We start from the raw sequence: 20,359 nt of genomic DNA on the forward strand, positions 1-20,359 counted from the left end.
CAGGGACCATCACCCTCGCTGTCATCCAGTGGAGCGCCATAGCGGGGGTGACTGATGTAAATGAGGGCAGTGTCATTTTCAATATTCATACATTGTACCGATCATGAATTAGCTGGTGACTTGCAAATGAAAGATGACTCATGAAACAAAAAAGCAAAGCTCTGAATAAAGGCAAATTGAAATATTGTCATTTCTGGAAGTCTAATTTTTTTAAAAAAACCACCTAATTTTGATCATAGATGGCTTATAATAAATAAGCAAATCTTACTGGGTCTTAAATGAAAAGCAAATTGGATTTCATGATAAATCGCTGTAGAAAACCAAGATACGATAAGTGCAATATAAAACTTATTACTTGTGTGGCAAAAGAAAAAAAATTCAATGGTATATTAATTACTTGAAGATTTTCTTTGTAACTTGATGTCACCAGAACAAACTGACCCTGTAGAAGATAGAAAGGCAGGATGCTTGCCTGTTTACATGCACTAAAAACCAGAATCTGTGTGGTACGTATAAACTGAAGGTACCTCAGTTTATCTTTAACCAGGTTTCGGTGAATATACCATACGTGTGAAGAAACAATTAAGGAAAAGAAAAGACAAAAATATATGTGCATAAAATGCACATAACTAGATCAGGGTCAGGATTTTTTAGCCACACGCTGCACACAGTTCAGTGGAAGGAAAGTCAGGGGCATTGCTGAGGCCGTTCCTGCGGAAATAGTACTCGGGAGTGTTAGCAGCAGTTAGGGTACGTTAATCCCCTCTCCCATCACTTAATTACATCACCCTTTAAGACAGACGTATAATGTAATTAGAGATTTGAACAGTTCACAGCCAGATCACTTAAAGTAACATTGTTAATGGGCTCTAGAAGTTCTCCCTTTAATATTGCCAGTGTTATAACTTCTAATTACCTTAATAATTAGGGCTCTGTCACTCACGACCGAGGTAACAGCTCCTCACACTAATGGGTACTGGAGGTCTGGTGCGAGGCATGTTTTGATGTTCTCATCTAGTTGCTTAGGGTCGGAAGGAGCTATTTGCCCTTGGAAACCTGGCGGTTGCTATGAGGTGGCCTGGGCATCCTTACCAGCCTCCTGAGGCTGCCTCCACCACCGCTGTTTTCATTCAGCAGAGAATGTATAAAGTCTATTCACGGAAGACCACTCACGAAACGCAAATGTGGCACCTATGGATGAAATTCTCTGAATTTCAATTGCCCCTGTTGCTCGTGCTACAAAGTAACAGTATAAACTTGGATGTCAAATCAACTGGGGTTGAAATTAAAAGGCACCGAAATTTCACGTGCAGTTAGGATCAGGTGAGGGATCAGAAGTGGGAGACGGGAAGGGGCTTTCTGCTCTGCGGAGAGCGGCATGTGGACAGGTGGGGGCTGCGCCGAGGCATTTCCATAAATCTACTGGAACGGAATGGAAAGAAAAGGTGAGGAAGAACATTTTGGGGCTAAAAATTGTATTTATAGCACTGACTTAGGAAGTATGGTTCTCATAGCCGTACTCTAAGAAGGTAGGATGCAAGGGAAGGGTCCAAGGTCTCAAACGCTGTCCCAGCCAAGGGTGGGCTTGTCTCTGGTGAAGACAGTCTGTGATCTTGCGCCGTGGCCATTTGTGCAGCCACGTCTTCTCTTCCGACCGTAAGCCCCTGGGAGTAAGTCACAGACTTAGTCATCCGTGCACCTCTGCAGTTTAGCTGGCGTCTTTCGTGGAAACAGATGCAGCATAGTATACAGCTAATTAATACGTGAAGCAACACGTGGATAAACCAGCAAAAAGACACTCCCGAGAGGGACGCAGAGCCAATTCCTTCGCTGAGCGGTGGGTTTGGGATTTAGTCACTCACTTCGTTAGGGTATTTTCTAATACTTGAAAGGTGATCAGCAGAAATAGTTAATTTATCCGAGAACAGTGAATTTGTGTAACTGAGCTTCAGAGCTCACTTCAAAGGTATATGGCTGAGCCCTGAAGACAGCACACAGTAGGGGAAACAGTTTTCCTTTTTTAATTGTTTCCCTCATAAAGATCACAGCCTCCCGCCCAGATAGTCCCAGACTTCGCTCAAAAGGCAGTGCTCTGGGAGGGCAGGCTCCTTCCTCCAGCACAGCCAGGATTTTTTATTAAGTTTTTATTTTAGTTCCAGTATAGTTAACATACAGTGTAATACTAGTTTCAGGTGTACAATAGTGATTCAGCCTTCTTCCATACATCATGCTCATCACGACAGGTGCCCTCCTTCATCCTGGTCCCCTATTTCCCCCATCCCCCACCCCTCTCCCCTCTGGTGACCATCAGTGTGTTCTCTGTAGTTAAGAGTCTATTTCTTGGTTTGCCTCGCTCTCTCTTTTTTCCCTTTGCTTGTTTGTTTTGTTTCTTAAATTCTACGTATGAGTGAAATCATATGGTATTTGTCTTTCTCTGACTGACCTATTTTGCCAAGCATAATACATGCTAGCTCCATCCATTTCATTGCAAATGGCAAGATTTCATTCTTTTTTATGGCTGAGTAATATTCCTTTGTATGTATATAACACATCTTCTTTATCCGTTCATTTATGGATTGACACTTGGGCTGTTCCCATAGTTTGGCTATTGTAAATAATGCTGCAATAAACATCAGGGTGAATGTATCCCTTTGAATTAGTGTTTTTTATACTTTGAGGCAAACACCCAGTAGTGCAATTGCTGGGTTGTAGGGTAGTTCTATTTTTAACTTTCTGAGGAACCTCCATACTGTTTTCCACAGTGGCTGCATCAGCGTGCATTCCCACCAACAGTGTAGGAGGGTTCCCCTTTCTCCGCATCCTCTATAACACCTGTTGTCTCTTGTGTTGTTGATTTTAACCATTCTGACAGCAATGAGGTGATACCTCACTGTGGTTGTGATTTGCATTTCCCTGATGATGAATGGTGTTGACCATCTTTTCATCTGTCTGTTGGCCATCTGGATGTCTTCTTTGGAGAAATGTCTGTTCATGTCTTCTGCCCATTTTCAACTGGATTATTTGTTTTGAAGGGTTGAGTTGTATCAGTTCTTTATATATTTTGGATACTAACCCTTTGTTGAGTATATCATTTGCAAATATCTTCTCCCATTCAGTAGGTTGCCTTTTGGTTTTGTTGGTTATTTCCTTTGCTGTGCAGAGGTTTCTATTTTGATGAAATCCCAATAGTTTACCTTTGCTTTTGTTTCCCTCGTCTCAGGAGACAGATCTAGAAAGATGTTGCTATGACTGATGTCAGAGAAGTTACTGCCTGTGCTCTCTTCTAGGACTTTTATGGTTTCAAGTCTCACATTTAGGTCCTTAATCCATTTTGAGTTTATTTCTGTGTATGGTGAAAGAAAGTGGTCCAGTTTCTTTCTTTTGCATGTTGCTGTCCAGTTTTCCCAACACCATTTGTTGAAGAGACTGTCCTTTTCCCATTGTATATTCTTTCCTGCTTCGTCAAAGATTAATTGACCATATAACTGTGGGCTTATTTCTGGGTTTTCTGTTCTGTACCATGGATCTATGTGTCTATTTTTGTGCCAGTAGCATACCGTTTTGATGACTACAGCTTTGTAATATAGCTTGAAGTCTGGAATTGTGATCCCTCCAGATTTGTTTTTCTTTTTCAGGGTTGCTTTGGCTATTTGGGGTCTTTTGTGGTTCCATACAAATTGTAGGATTGTTTGCTCTAGTTCTGTGAAAAATGCTGTTGGTATTTTGATAGGGATTGCATTAAATGTGTAGATTGCTCTGGGTAGTATAGACATTTTAACAATATTTGTTCTTCCAATCCATGAGCATGGAATACCTTTCCATTTCTTTGTGTTGTCTTTCCTTTCTTTCATCAGTGTTTTATAGTTTTCAGAGTATAGGTCTTTCACCTCTTTGGTTAGGTTTATTCCTAGGTATTTTATTATTTTTGGTGCAATTGTAAATGGGATTGCTTTCTTAATTTCTCTTTCTGCTGCTTCATTATTAATGTATAGAAATGCAATGGATTTCTGTATATCGATTTTGTATCCTGTGACCTCACTGAGTTCATTTATCAGTTCTAGTAGTTTTTTGGTGGAGTCTCTAGAGTTTTCTATATATAATATCATGTCATCTGCAAATAGAGTTTTGCTTCTCCCTTACCAATTTGGATGCCTGTTATTTCTTTATATTGTCTGATTGCTGAGGCTGGGATTTCTAGTACTGTGTTGAATAAAAGTGCTGAAAGTGGACATCCCTGTATTGTTCCTGACGTTATGGGGAGAGCTCTCAGTTTTTCTCCACTAAGTATGATGTTGGCTGTGGGTTTTTAATATAAGGCATCGCAGGCAATGTTGAATTCCATCCTATGAACCTCGAGGACCAAAAAGTGGGTGGGGGACAAGGGCAGTCAGTAGGGAAGAGAGAGCTGGACCAGCCGTGAGCTGCCTGACAGGGTGCGGTAGGGCAGACCTCTCTCCTGCCTCTGATACTGCGTTGTGCACCAGCATTATCTCCACCAGTAAGTGAAACTGAGTCCAGATGTCCTGAGTGCCAGTCACAGCACTGGGCGCTCAGGACAGACCATGCTTTTGTGGGCTGAACTGTGTCCCCCCAAATTCATATGTCCAAGTCCTAACCCCCAGTGCCTCAGACTGTGACCTTTGTGAGGACAGGGTCATTGTGGATGGAATTAGCGCAGGCGAGGCCTCAGGTGGCCCTCATCCAGCAAGACTGCTGTCCTCATAAAAGGGGACGTGCGGACACAGGTTGATGCGCAGACGCAGGCGATGTGGAGACAGAGGGACGAGACGGCCGTCTAGGTGCCAGGGAAGGAGGCTGGAACACACCGTCCCTCACAGCCTCAGAAGGAGCCAACCGTGTCCACAGCTGCGTCTCAGACTCACGGCCTCCGGGCTACGCAGCTCGGACAGCCCCAGGCTGCTTCTGTGGGGGGGAAGCGGACTGACGCCACCCGTTAGGCAGCCCCTCCTCCCCACATTCACAGACACGAGGAAGGACAGTCAGCCAAGGTCAACGGTCAAGGAGAGGCTCTCAGGGCACCCAAAGGCCCGGGGGGAGGAAGCTGGGGGAAGAGAGCCAGCTGCAGCGTCAGCGGTTTGGGGGCCCAGGGGCACACTGGGGAAGGGGCCAGCTGGTGCGGGGGCGTGAGAGGGACCTGGACTGTCCTCCAAGCGTGATGCCCTTAATGTTTGCTGAAGAAGGAGCTGGTGCCAGCATGGTGGGAGTGAGGACAGACAGCTCTTGGATAGACGCCTTTTTCAAATGCTAAGTGACTTCTAGAAGGACAAACCTCAATTCCCTGGGGGCAGACAGAATGTGGGGGAATACATTTTCTGGGGGCAAAGATCCAGGAGACATGAGCTGCTCCGGGTCCCCCATCCTACGCCATTCCTCCTGCCGTGTTTCTGACCTGGGACTGGCTCGTTCCCATTCCTGACCTCTCGCTGGCCCTTCTCCAGCGCCTGGGCCCTCCTCCTGCTCTGGCTGCCCAATGCCATGCTCCAGGGTGGGGCCCTGGGGGTGGCACAACCCCAGATCCACTGTGCCCTAGACTTCACCACCTCCTCAGTTGGCTGCTCTCTGCCAGGTGGACAGCACCCTCACTCTCAGGTCCGAGAGGCCGGCGGGAGGAGATGAGCGGCCACTGCCTGAGAGGTGAGCGCGTCAGCTGGCACTGAGTGGCGGCCTCCAACTGTGCCTCTGGGAGGCGTGCAGACAGTTCCGGCTGGAGATGCTCAGGAACATCTGGGAAACTGGCACCTGCTTCGTGGGCTTGCCACCAGGAGGCCGGACCAGACTGCGGAGCGGGGATGTGGACCCCTCAGCAACCAGGGTGCCTGGCCTCCCCCGCCCTCCGCACGCCCCGCTCCCCAGGGGGTGGAGGGCGGCTGGCAGGGAGTAGGAGCCCACGGGGGCCCATTACCACAGACTACTGAGGTTCGAATACCTGATGGACTTTAGATCTTGGCATTCTTGAAGTACGCCTTTTACCAGTAAGTCCCTGAATCGATGGGCTACGTTGAGGAGGGATCATTTCTGGGGGTTCTTCAGCGGCGCTGGGGCAGGTCAGCAGCTGTGGAAGGAAGGGGGAGGCTGCGGGGCCACCCCAGAGACGCGGCCAGCCGGGAGCTCGACGTGTCCACGGGTTCCACGTCTGGTGGTTTCTGGGCCTGCGTGCGTCACTTCAACGGGTCCTGCAGTTGGCTAAACAGATCACCGTACTGCTTTATGTTTGGGGAGGGGTGTCTGAACTGATTATGGCAGCGTCATACTGGCAGAGAGGACACGAGATTTCTTGACCATCAGTGCATTTCCGTCGGCCTTTTCATGCTCTTCCCAAAATGGTGTCCCGCGTGGCCTCTACTTTCTGGGTCACAGCCTGAACTCAGACCACATCCGTAATGACCCGAGTGGACTCACTGAGGTCACAGGGCCACCTGCCGACTTCTCGCACAAACAAGACTGGCTCTCTTCGCAGACTCGGGAACCTCATGCGGCCGGAGTGTGGGGAGGAGGGACAAGGTGACGGCGTCCTCTGGTCTCTGGGGGCTGGTTCAGAGCCACACAGCCTCGTGTCCCCGCCTCACATGCTTGGTTTTAAAAAGCATGTGTCCATCTCAACCCACTCAGTTCTTTCCTTCGGGGCGGCCACTGTTCTCACTGTTTTCGTCCTCCTGTGCCCGCCGTGCCAGAGCTGCCCACTCAGCCTCTGCTCACTGATTCGTCCCTTTGTATTAAAGGACGAGGCAGAAGGACGGGTCTGGGACATCCCAGATGTACTCTGCCCACCTGTACCCATGTGACCTTCGGGCACACGACATCGAAAGCCACAGGGCAGTCAGTCTTTTGGGTGATTCTGCCACTCAGACTCACAGCTGACCCCAGATTTCACCTCCAAAGAACCCATCTCCCTCCTCCCTGTCACTGTGCTCCTGGCTGGAGCTGTGTCTGCTCCCGTCTCTCAGAACTCTCCAGCTGCCGTGTTAAAAACACCGCAGAGACTGCTTACAACCACACGGCTGCCCCTGGGGCTCCTCCCGGCTGCCCACCACTGTCAGCACATGCCGGCCAAGGCGGCCGTCTGTAATGTCCCTTCAACGCAGGGGTCCCTTCCCACGTGTGACCTCTGGGTGCCGCTTCCCCGCCTCGCCATGTATTCATCATCCAGGGGTTTTTATAGGTGATGAAGGTAAGAAGTGCTTCGGGAGCTGGACGGGATGCTCAGCCGTGGAAGTGACCGCTCTGTGAGCCCTCAGGTGCCGGGTGCTTGCCTCAGGAATGGGTCATCGAGGACCCATGAACTCAGACGCAGCAAGTGTTCAACCCAGAGTTCATCCACGGAAGGCGACCAGCTTTGCTCTCAGCACCTGCCCGAGCCCAGGTTTGCTAATGATTTCACACGTGTTGTAGCTTTGGTGCATCCGGGGTCCTGGAGAGAGACACACGTGTCACGCTGTGTCAGTGTAAAGGAAGGGACGCTGGCAATCCTGTTCCTCAGTCTGAGCTTCCCTTGCTTTGAGATTCCCAACAGGAACACCTAGAACAGGGGCATAAGATGCCAGCATCCTCGGTCACCTGAATGCACAACAGCCAGAAGACCCGAGACAAGTTCCTGGAAACTTGCTCTGATGCGGCTCAGTGTCCACCTGTGCACCAACCTCCTCGCGGGACCCACGGTTCTGTCCCAGCTGACCTCCCAGCCCGGGGACTCCTTCTGGGACCAACAGGTGGTTGTGAGAACCAGCGCAAGGAAGCCCGGGGTGCGGGCCGGCACACGGCGGTGCCTCTCTGGGGGGCTGGCCGGTCCACACAGAGCCGTGGAGGACACCGGGTCAGGGAAGCAAGTTTCCGGTAAACCTACGGCTCAGGGAGCGGGACTGAAGGGCCACCACGGGGAACTTAGCACTGCCATCCACAGTGGGGAAAAAGTAATCGGATTCTTTCAAACTCTTTTCCTAGTTCAATCCCCAGAGCGTCTCCTTCTTTCAAGAGAAAAAGAGAATGCCTCCCGTATGACCCCCAGCGTGCCTCCCTTTCAGCTGGGGCGGGACTGGCCGGGCCCGCACACAGGAGCGTCCCTACAGCCTTGGGCAGCACGCACTGGGTGCTCAGCGCCTCACCCACATCGTCTCGTCTGGGCCACTCAGCCACCCCGGGACACGGGGCTTTATCCCCATCTTACAGATGCCACAAAGGAGGCGCAGAGACCTTCAACAACCTGCCCAAGGTCCCGGGGCCAGGAACCGGCAGAGCTGGAGATGCGGCTTCGCGGCAGGAGAGAGACAGCGAGTGGGTCCTGCGGCACAAAGGGTTCCGCTCCGCTAGAAACACACACGTGGGGCTCTGCTCTTTGATCACATTACAGATCCTACATATGCAGTGTTCACATACCTATTCTGTAGATAGGTGGTTTAATCAATGGATGGGTGGCTGAACCCCCAAATGACCCAGTTTTATTTCCGACTGAATCACTTTCTGTGCCATGTAAATAAGAACATAATTAGAGATGATCGCTGTGTGAGCGGAAGTGGGAGTGTGAGAACCTACGACGGGTGGACTCTGCACAGCCCACTTAGACCTAACTGCCTTATCCTTTCTGATCCAAGATGAAGGAGGCAATTACCCTTTTTACTGAAGTCTGTAAGTTTAAATCAAATGACTAAAATTCAACAAGCTAAGAATAAATCAAAGCCACCCTGGTACTCAGTATTTTTCCTACCAGCTATTTTCAGGACAGGATCCCCCGGAAGCGAGCTTAGGTCCTGGATGGTGATTATAAAATTCCAGCACATTGGCTCACACTTAATTACTCTGGCCGGAAGGACTCTGGGTTCTACCAGATCTGAAAAGACGGGCAGCCAGGCTCTGGCCTCTTGTGCTGAGAATGTCTTGCCTCCAGCCTTCCCGCCTTGGGACATGATTCTGGGAAACACACGGCTATCATAAATGCCAAGAAAGATCATGCTGAAGGATTAATGCTTTCTCTCGTTATTTTTAGCTTCCTCGGATGATGTCCTCAAGTAGCCTACAAAGGACATCCCAGCGAGCCATGACCCTGAGGTGGGGATGTTTTGTCCAACTGGTGGTGCTCACCAAAGACCAGACCGGCAAAGACTGTGAGGCAGTGAGTACCTTTAATAGAAGCATATGAGGCTCAGATGAATGAACTTGTAATATTCCCCGGGGCTTTTGGATTAAATGCAGACTTTAATAATTACTCTAATTACTTCTGTTGTGATTCTACCTTTGAATCCACATCAAACATATAGCAATGATTACACTTCCATTTATCCCACTAGTTCTAGGAACATTGACTACCATTATTTCCTCCTTAGACAGTTTTGCCTGTAAAACAAGGCCAGAGATAAAAATTATTTTTATTTGGTGGTAAACATGTACTCAGCACCTAACGATACAATTTCCTTTTACACAGAATTTCAGTGCACAGACTATTCTGAAAGCCAGTGTGACACCGTCCACCTTGGAGTTAATAATGCAGCCCATGGATCCGCAGGTAGTGGGGTGGGGGTTTCCCCCAGTGCCGCGCTCCCTTTGTCCCCACCCACCAGGCTATTAAAGCCGATACACCCTTTGTGGTCTGGCATACTTGCAGAGCTCTCTTCTGGAAAATGGCTTATTACCGTTATAATCTTTCACCAAGGCCAACAATGAGAGATGCATGTGTGTATGAGTATGAATCAAAAGGTATCCAGTGACAGTTCAGCCCTGCTCCCTGAGCCATAACCTTACTGGAAACCTGCTTCCCAGTACCTCAGAATGGGACCTTATTTGTAAGTTTTTGTTAAGACTTTATTACTTGAGCACACGAGCGCAGCAGGGGTGGGGCAGAGGCAGAGGGAGAAGCAGACTGGCCTGCCGAGCAGGGAGCCCGACGCGGGGCTCGATCCCAGGACCCTGGGATCACCACCTGAGCTGAAGGCAGACGCTTCACCGACTGAGCCGCCCAGGTGTCCCCAGAATGGGACCTTATTTGGATAGAGGGCCTTTGCAGATGTGATTAGTTAAGATGAGGTCACGCTGGGGTAGAGTGAGCCCCTAACCCAATATGACTGGTGTCCTTTATTTATTTATTTATTTTTTACAGATTTTATTTATTTATTTGACGGAGAGAGACACGGCAAGAGAGGGAACACAAGCAGGGGGAGGGGGAGAGGGAGAAGCAGGCTTCCCGCGGAGCAGGGAGCCCAACGCGGGGCTCGATCCCAGGACCCTGGGACCGTGACCTGAGCCGAAGGCAGATGCTTAATGACTGAGCCACCCAGGCGCCCCGACTGGTGTCCTTTAAAGAACAGACCCAGAGAGACGCAGCAGCAGGACGACCACGGGACGACAGAGGCGGAGCGTGGAATGATGCTCCCATGAGCCGAGGAGCCAGCCACCAGAGGCCGGCCGCGGGCGCCTGGAGCACATCCTCCCCACGGCCTCAGAAGGAGGCCGACACCTCATCTCGGCCTCCCAGCCTCCACACTGTGAGACCATCGGAGTCTGGCCGGTGGCGCTCTGTCACTGGCGCCCCAGGAAACCAGCATGCTCTCACCCACCTTATTTTTCTCTTTTTTCAGACTGTTAGTGTTTGGTCGAAACGAAACAGAAGACCTGAGCTGTCCATACAACAGATGGGCGTGGCTGGATTAGGCTCAAGGCAGAACGGTTCCGTAAGGTGATGTTTTGGTGTGGATATGAATATAAATAACTAGTTTGAGGACACGTTTCTTTGCCGTTAGTTATCCTGAGTGAGCGTGGGGATCGCCAGGTGCTAACAGCACACCAAGCACGGGAGAGCAGGCTGAGCGGACGCTGTGCTGGGTGGTGGGGTCAGAGACCGTGCACATGCATGTGTTACATGTCACACGTGTCGTATGTATCATACGTGTCGTATAAATCTGCATGGGGCCTGTGCATCGCTCAGCGCTACTAGTAAACCCTAACATTACTCCTGGAATGAAGCTGTGGTTACGTCCTGTGTTACCAGGGACAGGAGAACACAGAGAAATTTAAAATAGTAATGTGGTCCAGGCTCCAGAGGTGGAAGCTCTCTAAGTGGTGGAAAAATCCAATTAAGAGACTTTGCTTTCGAATCCTCTCTGGCCAGGGGGTCTGCAAGGCCACAGAGCATCAGAACCCGGCGCAGGATGGCCTGTGCAGGCTCAGATTCAGCCCTGGGGTCTGCAGGGAAGGAGCGGAGCGCGAGGGGCTGACCCAGGGGCCGGCTGGGCGGCTCTGCGGCGTGGGCACCTGCTTACCTGGGGCAGCCTCACTTCTGAGACCAGATAACAAAAACAGATGGAGAACACGGATCCATGTGATGGTTAAATGAGAGTGTTCTAGATAAACAGCTGAGCCTTCCGTAGAGAGTGGCTGCGGGTCCCCAGCTCCGTCATTCTACTCTGGGCCCTTCTTCACCCGTGTTTCTGTTGGACCTTCAGTCACGTGAGCCTGCTTATGCTCCTCAGTGGCGATCTCCAGGAACCCCCACGGAGCACTGAAGACCCCGCGGGGCTAGGGCTACAGTCGGGGGCCCAGCATAGCCTACCCCCCGCTCCTCCAGCATGGAGCCCCTCTAGGCCGACACATAGCCCTAGAACAGGGAATCCTAAATAGTTCCCTAGGTCTGGACCTGGAGCCTGGAACATAAGGCAGACACATATTTCCACGTAGGGCCAGGGCCGCTCAGTGGCCTCAGGGTCCTCTTTCCTGCACCAACGACTTCTACCTATAGTGTATCTCCTAGGTTTCTTTAAACTGAAACCATTAAAACCACTACATTCAGCATTCTGAATGCAGGATCCTAGCTTTCCATGATTTTCCCTGGTAGCTGACTCTGAGTCTCACCCATGGGTGATTCTGTATTTTTAAAAATGGCTTGCTCTTATGTAGTCTTTCCAAAATATTCTATTTTGTCTTCATAGAAAAACCAAGTCTTTATTATTATTTTTTTTTGCACTCGTATTTCAGCAACTCACACAATATTTAGTTACATCACAAAATTACAGCAGTGATTGCAAATAGCATGAACGTGGCCCTGGAGCGCTGCACGCATGTCCGTGTGCCTCATGGAGCAAGGGGAGGGCGGGGTATGCTGGTTAAGGGGAGGTGGGTTCACGGGGCGCCTTGGGCTGCCGATGCCTTTGGGGCCAACCCCATCTCTCTCCTCCTGAGCCTACACTCTGCCCTTCGACCGTGCCTCCTCTTCAGCTCCCCCGACTCCGGATGGCAGTGGGGGCGGGGGAGGTTGGCCAGAGGGTGCAGACTTTCAGTGTGAGATGGCTAAGTCAGCATCTAATGCAAAACACGGCGACTCTCGTGGATCACACTGTGATGTGTCGCTGAGGTTGTGCAGAGTAGGACTTGCATATTCTCACACAAAGGAGGTGACAATGGGAGGTCCTGGAGATGGCAGGTCACTAGTGGGGGGGGGGACGACCCTCTCACAATGTATGGAGTATCAAGTCACCGTGAGGTACCCCTTAAATATCTTATGATTTTGTCTAGTCTACCTCAATAAAACTAAAAAAAAAAAAAAGATGGTAGAGGACAGCAGGGCTCTTGGCTCCATTCTCCTCCGTGCCATTGAAAAAATAAAAAGTCGCTGACACATTTTGGATGTCTCTTCATTCCTTGTCCATTCAGTCTCTCCCTGAATTATCAATCCTTGAACAGAGTTGGCCGATTTTAATTCTGGATACAAATTTTGCCACCAGCAATTCTTGCCTAGGCTAAGCGGGATCCTCGGATGGGGAGATCATTTGGGGGGAAAGAACAAATGTCTTCACCAGAGTTTCTTAGACTTTGTTTGGCAGGAAATGATCAAACTGAACTTGCAGGGGTGAGTGCAAAGCTCACGAAATGGGAACTTAAAACTCACTGTCCTGGTAGCTCCACAGGCCAGAGTAGGAAGTCACAGACCAGAGTGCATCCTCAACCTGCGACTCACGCTCACGGTGCTCACGCACACCCGTCCATTGTGTTTCTTTTCCTTTTGTTATGGTAAAATATATATAACATTAAGATCTGCCATTTTAAACGTTTTTATGTGCACAATTCAGTGGCATTAATTACATTCCCAGTGTTGCACAATCGCCACTATTTCCAGAACTTTCCATCCCCCAAACAGAAACTCTGTGCGCATTAAGCAAGGACCTCCCCTTTCTCTCCCCCCACACCCAGAGCCCCATCTCCTTTTAGTTTTCATTTGATGAGACTCCCCAGGTTTTCCTCCTCATGTATCTTGATCTGGCCAGTTATTTAACTAAGCAATATGTGCTCCTTGTTTCATGGAAGTTAACACCAAAGAGCCTTCATTGTATGTGCATGTCTTATGCAATAAATGAATTCACGAAAACTGTCTTCCTGGGTTTATTTCAATCAAATAATGTTATAAATTATCCGGCGAAAACGCAGCGGGCAGGTGATGGGAGGGGCACAGGAGATAACTCAGTTTGAAAACATAGCATGTAGTTGCCAACGTAGATTTTACACCTTGGATTCTCCCAAGACAAAATTCACAGAGATCAGTCCAAAACTTTTATATCTAGGAAAAATCATCATCATTTTCCTCGGGTATAAAGGTACTTTATTTTATATCCAGTAAGAGTATTTGACAAATTTTAGCTCGGTTGAATATATTGCCATCTTGAATTCTTTCTGTTTCAGCAGATTTCCTCAAATGGTCACGAACCCTTCCATGATAATTCCACCCCATTCAGAACTGATTTATGCTGGGTAGGAGAAAGTTCCTGCCAATATTAGAAATTCGATATTATCAAATAAATACCAATGAAAAAAAATAAATGTTTCTGGAATTGTACTAAGCTGTTATCAAAACAATAGCTGCAGTGATAAATGTTTTAGAGATCGAGCACTGGGGATTTTTAAGACATTCATTATATGCCAATCTCCGTAAGCGACATCTAATAAATGCAAACATCTTTAAAAGCAAATAAATACGTTTAAAAGTATAATTTCTTTTAGCCTGCGCACTGATTTTTCAAAACACTTCTCATAAAATCCCATTTGAAGATGTATGTATTCCATCAGACTCTGGGGAGGGAAGTGTCCTTTATCACGAGGAAGATACCAAGCTGGCCATAATCCTAAAACGTATCCAGTGTGACAACAGCGCGTTCCTGGGGGTGCTAGAAAGAGCTCGGATCCTGGGAGCAGAGAGTGCGCTGCCAGAGTATAATCCGACTGATACAGTGTTCTTTGCTAAAGGCTGTGAGGTCTTGGCCTAATAAGCATAATCTCATTACACTGCAAATAAAAGTTTCCTATTTATCTCCAGATTTCAAATGAATGTAATAAGGCTCATGATACAGCACCCAATACCCTAATCATATTTCTGCCTATCTAAAAGCAATCAGTAATTGTGCTACAGCACGGCGTGCTGACAATACGTGTGACACAGAAGGAGGGCGAGAGCCCAGCTGTACTAATTAAATTAAATGCTAGGCTGATGGAATACATTTGCCGAAGCCGGGAGAGCATGGGTGCAGAATTAATAAGCATTACGGCTCGGAGCGGGAGATGATATCATAATGGATGCACGGCTCTGACGCTGAGAGCCTCATTCAGACTCAGTGCACCATGATGCACGGGCCTGACAGTTGCTTACAGAGGTGCAGAGCCTTGAACAAACTGCCCAGGAACCTTCTCGTCTCCACGCTCCTCTCGGAGGGACACAACTTGCCTGGCCCCCGCCGCCTAAAACCCGCCCAGGCCACGCTGCCAGGAGGCGACGGGCTCTCCCAGCGGCCGCCCGGCCTCGGCCCGCTCTGCGCTCTCCCGGCTGGCACGTCTCTGTGTCCGTCCTCCTCGCCCGCTTTTGGATTCAAACTGTGGATGGCACGGCGTCAGCACGGGTGGGAAGGGACCGCGTTAGAATCAGGTTTTCCTCCGGGGCGGCCGTGCCCGGGTCTCCCCAGGGAAAGCCGGGGCCGGGCGCGGTGCGGCCCGAGGGGTCCCGGCCGTGGGGCCCCGGGAGCGCGGCGGGGACAGCGGGCCGGGCGGCCGGCCGGTGCCAGCGCAGCGCAATCTCCTGCTCATAAATCAGCCGCGCTATCTCGCCGGCCGCGGTGCTGGAGCCCTGGTGCCAGGCGGCCGGCCGCGACTCATTATCATGAGGATTTTGACAGGATATTAAATTTACTAATCCTGAACTTTCCGGACTGACCCTAACTGGGAGCAGACAATGCTGGTGTCTGCCGGGAGAACGTTTTCTCTGCTTTCTTCCTTCCTCCGCCTGCCTTCCTCCCGCGTGCCCGCAGACCCCCTCCCCTGCTCCCCATACCCACCACCTCACGAGCCGCCAATTCGGGTTGCAGGCCGCTCGACCCCCGGGCGCGCAGGAAATCCTACCGGGACACCGCACCCCCTCCCTCTGTCGAAGGGGTTTGCGAAACCAAATTCGTCGAGCTCGTCCTTCTGAACACACCGGGTGGAACCCAGGGTAACGGGTGGGTCTGCGGGGCGAATGTGCTGGGAGGCCCGTGATTTCAGACAGTTCAACCTGGAGGCACAGGACGGAGGCACGGAGACAGACCCGCACGCCGGCCACGGCCCGGGCTCCGTCCTGCACACACGCGCGTGCACAGGCGTGCACACGCGCTCTCTTGCCCTGACATCGGCCTGCAGTGCCGCGTCCCCTGTAACGCACCCTGGCAAGACGCAGCCCCACACGGTTCCAGCCGCTGCAGTTCTGGGCAGACCCACACACGCTCCCGCCTGCTCGGAGCTCCCTGCGTCTACGTCTGCACATTCTCACTGCCCCGCGGACCAGACACCATCAGACGCCGCACATATGTTGTGGTAGCAACTGTTACTCTTTGTTTATTCCGCCTATAAATAACCCACCGCAGACCCTATGAATATTTTTAGAAAGTTTCGGGCATCACAGCAGAATCCGGCATCTTGCCCATTCATAAGCTTTCTGCGCTTCAGAAAAACAAAACGCGCCACAGATTTCCACTGACATTCTGCCAGTGTGATCTCTAAATAATTCAGCTTTAAAATCTGGTCAGCTCTCCTACCTCCCCGAAAAACTCCTGCAAATACAGTGCCAATTAAGTTGCTGAAAACAGCAGATTTCCACTGATACTCTACAGATAAAGCTGACCATTAAATCCCCATTTAACGTCCAGGCAGCCGGGGCTGCTGACAGCCTGCAAAGCTTGTAATCTCATTTAACCCCTCCTGTCAGGAGCAGGCCTACCCCGTTAGCATAATGCCACCAAATTAGACCTGGCATGGCAACAAGAGAAAGAAAAACCTCTTTAGCTTAAAAGTCAGGCCACAGTGGGCAACCCTGACCTTCAGCGTGCCCCGCTCACCCACTCCGTTCTCCAGGGACCCCGGAGACATTTACCCTGAGAAAGGAAGAGAGAAGGACAGAGGAGGTGGGGGGCCCGGGCCGCAAGGCACTTGGATTTCCCTGGGGGCAAATTACAGAGAATTTTCCTAGACAATGGAAGGAAATTTCACCTGGGCTTTTTCAAGTCTTTCTTTGGTAATAAAAGATGAACCCCGATGGCTCTGTTCAAACTCTTTTGGCTCAATATTTCTCTTTGCCTGCAGCGGCCTCTGACTCCGAAGCCAGGGGACGCCTCTGTTGGAACACAGAGTTCCCCACTCCATGCCTGAGCCAGCGTGCATTTTAAATGAGGTCATCCTAGCTGGGGGCTGGCGCCTTCAAAGCCGGGGCTGTAACTGGCATTTACTGGAGCTCTGTTTTCATAAGGAAATCGGCGCCTCTGATAGCTAGCGCTCTCGACTCTCTTCTCCACCAGTCCCACTGATTTTGTTGAGTGGGTGGTGGCCGGCCGTGGGGTCCCAGCACAGACGCCGAGGGAAGGCTTTCCAGGTCAAACCAGAGCTACTTTTAGAGAAAGAGCCACCCCACATTTCGCGCCTTCCTGAGCATCGCAAGCCCACGACGACTCCAAAGTGCACTGTTTCAAAGGAAAAATAATCAGCTCCCCATTTAAAAGAGCTTCCTTCCCAAGTATAAAGCAATGCTTTTGCTTTTTCCCCCTGAAAATGTAAAACATGGTTTCAGGCCAAAAGTCCAAGGGGACACCTTCCAAAGTTTGCATTCATGTGTCTAGTGCGTCTTCAGACCGGAAAAGACCAGACACAGCACCACCCTTAGAAATCCTACCCTCTAGTCTTCCTTTGCCTGGATTTCAAACATTTGTGACTGCACTAATCAAAAGCCTCCAGAAGCCATGGTAGAGCGTGAGAGAGAAAGAGAGAGACAGACGGAGAGACAGAGACAGAGAGAGACAGAGAGAGGGGGACAGAGATGGAGGGCGAGCTTCTCCTTCCGTGCCTGAGTGACTCACTCTCTGCAGGAAGCAGCTCAGCAAATGTATGAATAAATTCTGCTCTGCAAAAAGGAGAGAAAAGCCAAGATGCTTACAAGGGGGAAACTTCTGGGCCTCCCCGGCCGTCAGCACTCAGCCCTGCGGTGCCCCCAGCCTGCCCCTGGTCACGGGGTGCGGCAGCCGCCCCAGCACCTCCTGGGACTCACCTGCTCCTGTTCCCAGGGCCCACGCGGCAGGAAGGGACTTTCAGTGCTTCTAGGAACCGCAGCCCTCTCCTCCGCGGACCATCCCCTGCTGCAGGGCCAGCTCTTGGGCGCTGCCGACCGGCTCAAGTTCTGAATCCCACCCCCCCATTTTTTTTTTTTCCTTTTTTTTGCTCCTTGACTAAAGTTAGCTGAAATCGCTAGCAGAAACAGCCTCAATGTTTCTTTCGACTTCCCGGGGCTGCAGTGGATGAAGCCCTGCCTGGCCCAGCCTTTCTGCAATGGAGTGGTTTATTTAATTTGTCAGTATAATGGGAGCGGCTGAATGAGAGACAGAGAATGCAGTGTGGTATAAAAGAAACAAAGGCTAAAAGTACCACTATTTTGATTCCCTTTTTAAAATTACTTCCAAAGTGTGGTATCTATTGTGAAGAATAATGCTGAACAAAGCACAGTGTCTTGGCAATATTCACAGAGCCTATTCAGCCACAGCCAGCTCTGTACATTCAGAGGTGGGATACACTTATAAATGATGTATTGGAAGGACTATGGCTTCTATTGTGTCCCAGTGTAAACAAAAAGGCAGACAGGAGCTGAATGGCATATGGGCAGCGAGGCCACACTGGATGCAACCATTCCCCCGGCTGTGGGGAGGGCATGCTGCAATCAGCTAAAACCCCACCCGAGGATTGCCCCACTTTCTCCTCTTCATCCACCACCCCCGATCGGGACCTGGAGGGATTTCCAGAAGGCTCGCTTGGGAAGCACTGGTTGAGGACTCGCCCTGCCGCCGACACTCCCGGAGGAAGGGGCACCCTAGCTCTGCCGACGATTTCCGGAACCTTCCACGTGAAGGACACCAGTCTCCCCATCGGTAACAGTTTCCACAAGTCTCGGCGCGCTCCATGTGGGCCGCCTGGCGCCGGTGCAGGGGCCGGGGCTGGGGTCTGCGGCCGGCGGCGTGAGCGCGTGTCCGCCAGCAGGTGGGCACGGCCGTTTGGTGTCCTCGGTCACGTTCAGCTGCTACGCACTTCTTCCAGAAAACGACGCCGCTGCGCACATGGGAAAGGGGGCCTGCTGCTCATACACCGGGCACACCTGCCTTCCCCGCAATCTGAGGACGAAGCACTCTTTGAATGTTGGTTTTCTCCTGGTCAAACATTGGTAGACGCTCACGCAGATAGCGACTTCGCTGCGGTTCTCGTGTCTCGATGGGGAGGTGCGGAGGACGGGGGCTCGCCCTGAGGGTGCCGTGCCCACGGGCGTTCTGCAGACGTGCCTCAGACGGCGGCCCTGTCCTCGTTAGAGGTTTGCACTGCACGCTCTCACCCCACACCAGCCGTCCCCGGCCCGGGGGTGAACCACACCTGGACCCCCAACCATGTGCCTGCTTACAAGTGAGCTGAATTTGGAAACGCATCAACGAAGCCATGTGTGTTTGCAAAGTCAGGTGCTGTTCTGCACGGAAGGACTGCCGTGGTCGCGGGAGAGAGGCACGGCCGCCGCATCCGCGTGTCTGCACCACCGCCGTCACGCACCCAGGGGCACGCGGCGGGGCTCCTGTGTCCCTGAGGCTCGCTCATTCTATGAACGAACATGCCAAGGCACCCAGAGGTCAGGCGGCCCGGCCCTTCCCTGGGCACAGAGGGCAATCTCCATTCAGTCTACCTGGCCCCACGGTTTACCTTTTCATTCCAATTCTGCAAATGAATGTGCCTTACCTTAGGCTGAAAAAAAAACAACAGCTCCTACCTCTAGCTGTTTTTCAGTATTTTTTTCCCCATATACAATTTTTTAAAAAAACTTTATCTCGGGGGCGCCTGGGTGGCTCAGTCGGTTAAGCGGCTGCCTTCGGCTCAGGTCATGATCCCAGGGTCCTGGGATCAAGTCCTGCATCGGGCTCCCTGCTCTGCGGGGAGCCTGCTTCTCCCTCTCCCTCTGCCTGCTTCTCTGCCTACTTGTGTTCTCTCTCTATCTCTCTGTCAAATAAATAAATAAAATCTTTAAAAAAAATAAATAAATAAAAATAAAAAAAAAATAAAAAAACTTTATCTCGTAACTGAAAGTTTGTACCCTTTGACCATCCTCGCCATTTCACCTGGCCCCCCTTCCAGGAATCTATTCTGTTTCTATGAGTTCAGTGTTTTTGGATTCCACAAATAAGGCATCAGTCAGTATTTGATTGATCTCATTTAGCATAATGTCCTCAGGCTCTGTCCACGTTGCTGCAAACGGCAGGACTTCCTTCTGAATAGTATCCGGTGTGTGCACACACACCTTTATCCATTCATCTGTCGGCAGCACTCACCTCGTTTCCACGCCTCGGTCACTGTGATAATGCTGCTATCATCGTGGGGGTGCAGATGGCTCTGTGAGATCCCGTTTTCACTTCTTTCAGATAAATACCCAGAAACGGAATTACTGTGTCGTACGGTATTGCTATGTTTAACTTTCTGAGGACCCTCCAGACTGCTGTCCACAGCGGCTGCACCAGTCTGCAGTCCCACCCCAGCGCACGAGGGCTCCCCTTTCTCCACATCCTTGCCAACACCTGTTATCTCTTGTCTTTTGATACTAGCCTGTTTTTCAGTGTTTTAAGGCTGGGCATGCCCTCTGCCTGCCCGGTGTCCCCACCTCCTCGCCAGTATGGCCGTGTGGATGTCCTTAGCTTGGGATACCTGTGTCACATTCATATTCTGGAAGTACTTCCCTGTGTAGCACAAGAAATGGAATTTGCTGATGCAAGCAAACGTGGACAATGAAATACAATCCAAGTGGGTTTCCAGATTCCAGTCCAGCTATGACGGGACCAGT

The 20,359-nt window shown here is 50.7% G+C and overlaps 1 long non-coding RNA gene across 3 annotated transcripts in view; it reads right to left on the reverse strand.

The window, feature by feature from the left end:
- Positions 1-20,359, reverse strand: part of LOC118534215 (uncharacterized) — a 207,261-nt gene that overhangs the window by 108,470 nt on the left and 78,432 nt on the right. The window contains exon 1 of one of the 3 annotated variants that reach the window (XR_013446824.1): positions 17,549-17,705. The exons of the other annotated variants lie outside the window; for them this stretch is intronic. This is a non-coding gene — a long non-coding RNA (uncharacterized LOC118534215). Of the gene's footprint in view, positions 1-17,548; positions 17,706-20,359 lie in introns of those variants that run through there. 3 annotated transcript variants of the gene reach the window in all.

Source organism: Halichoerus grypus, chromosome 4 (genome assembly GCF_964656455.1).
Source record: "Halichoerus grypus chromosome 4, mHalGry1.hap1.1, whole genome shotgun sequence".
Lineage (NCBI taxonomy): Eukaryota > Metazoa > Chordata > Mammalia > Carnivora > Phocidae > Halichoerus > Halichoerus grypus.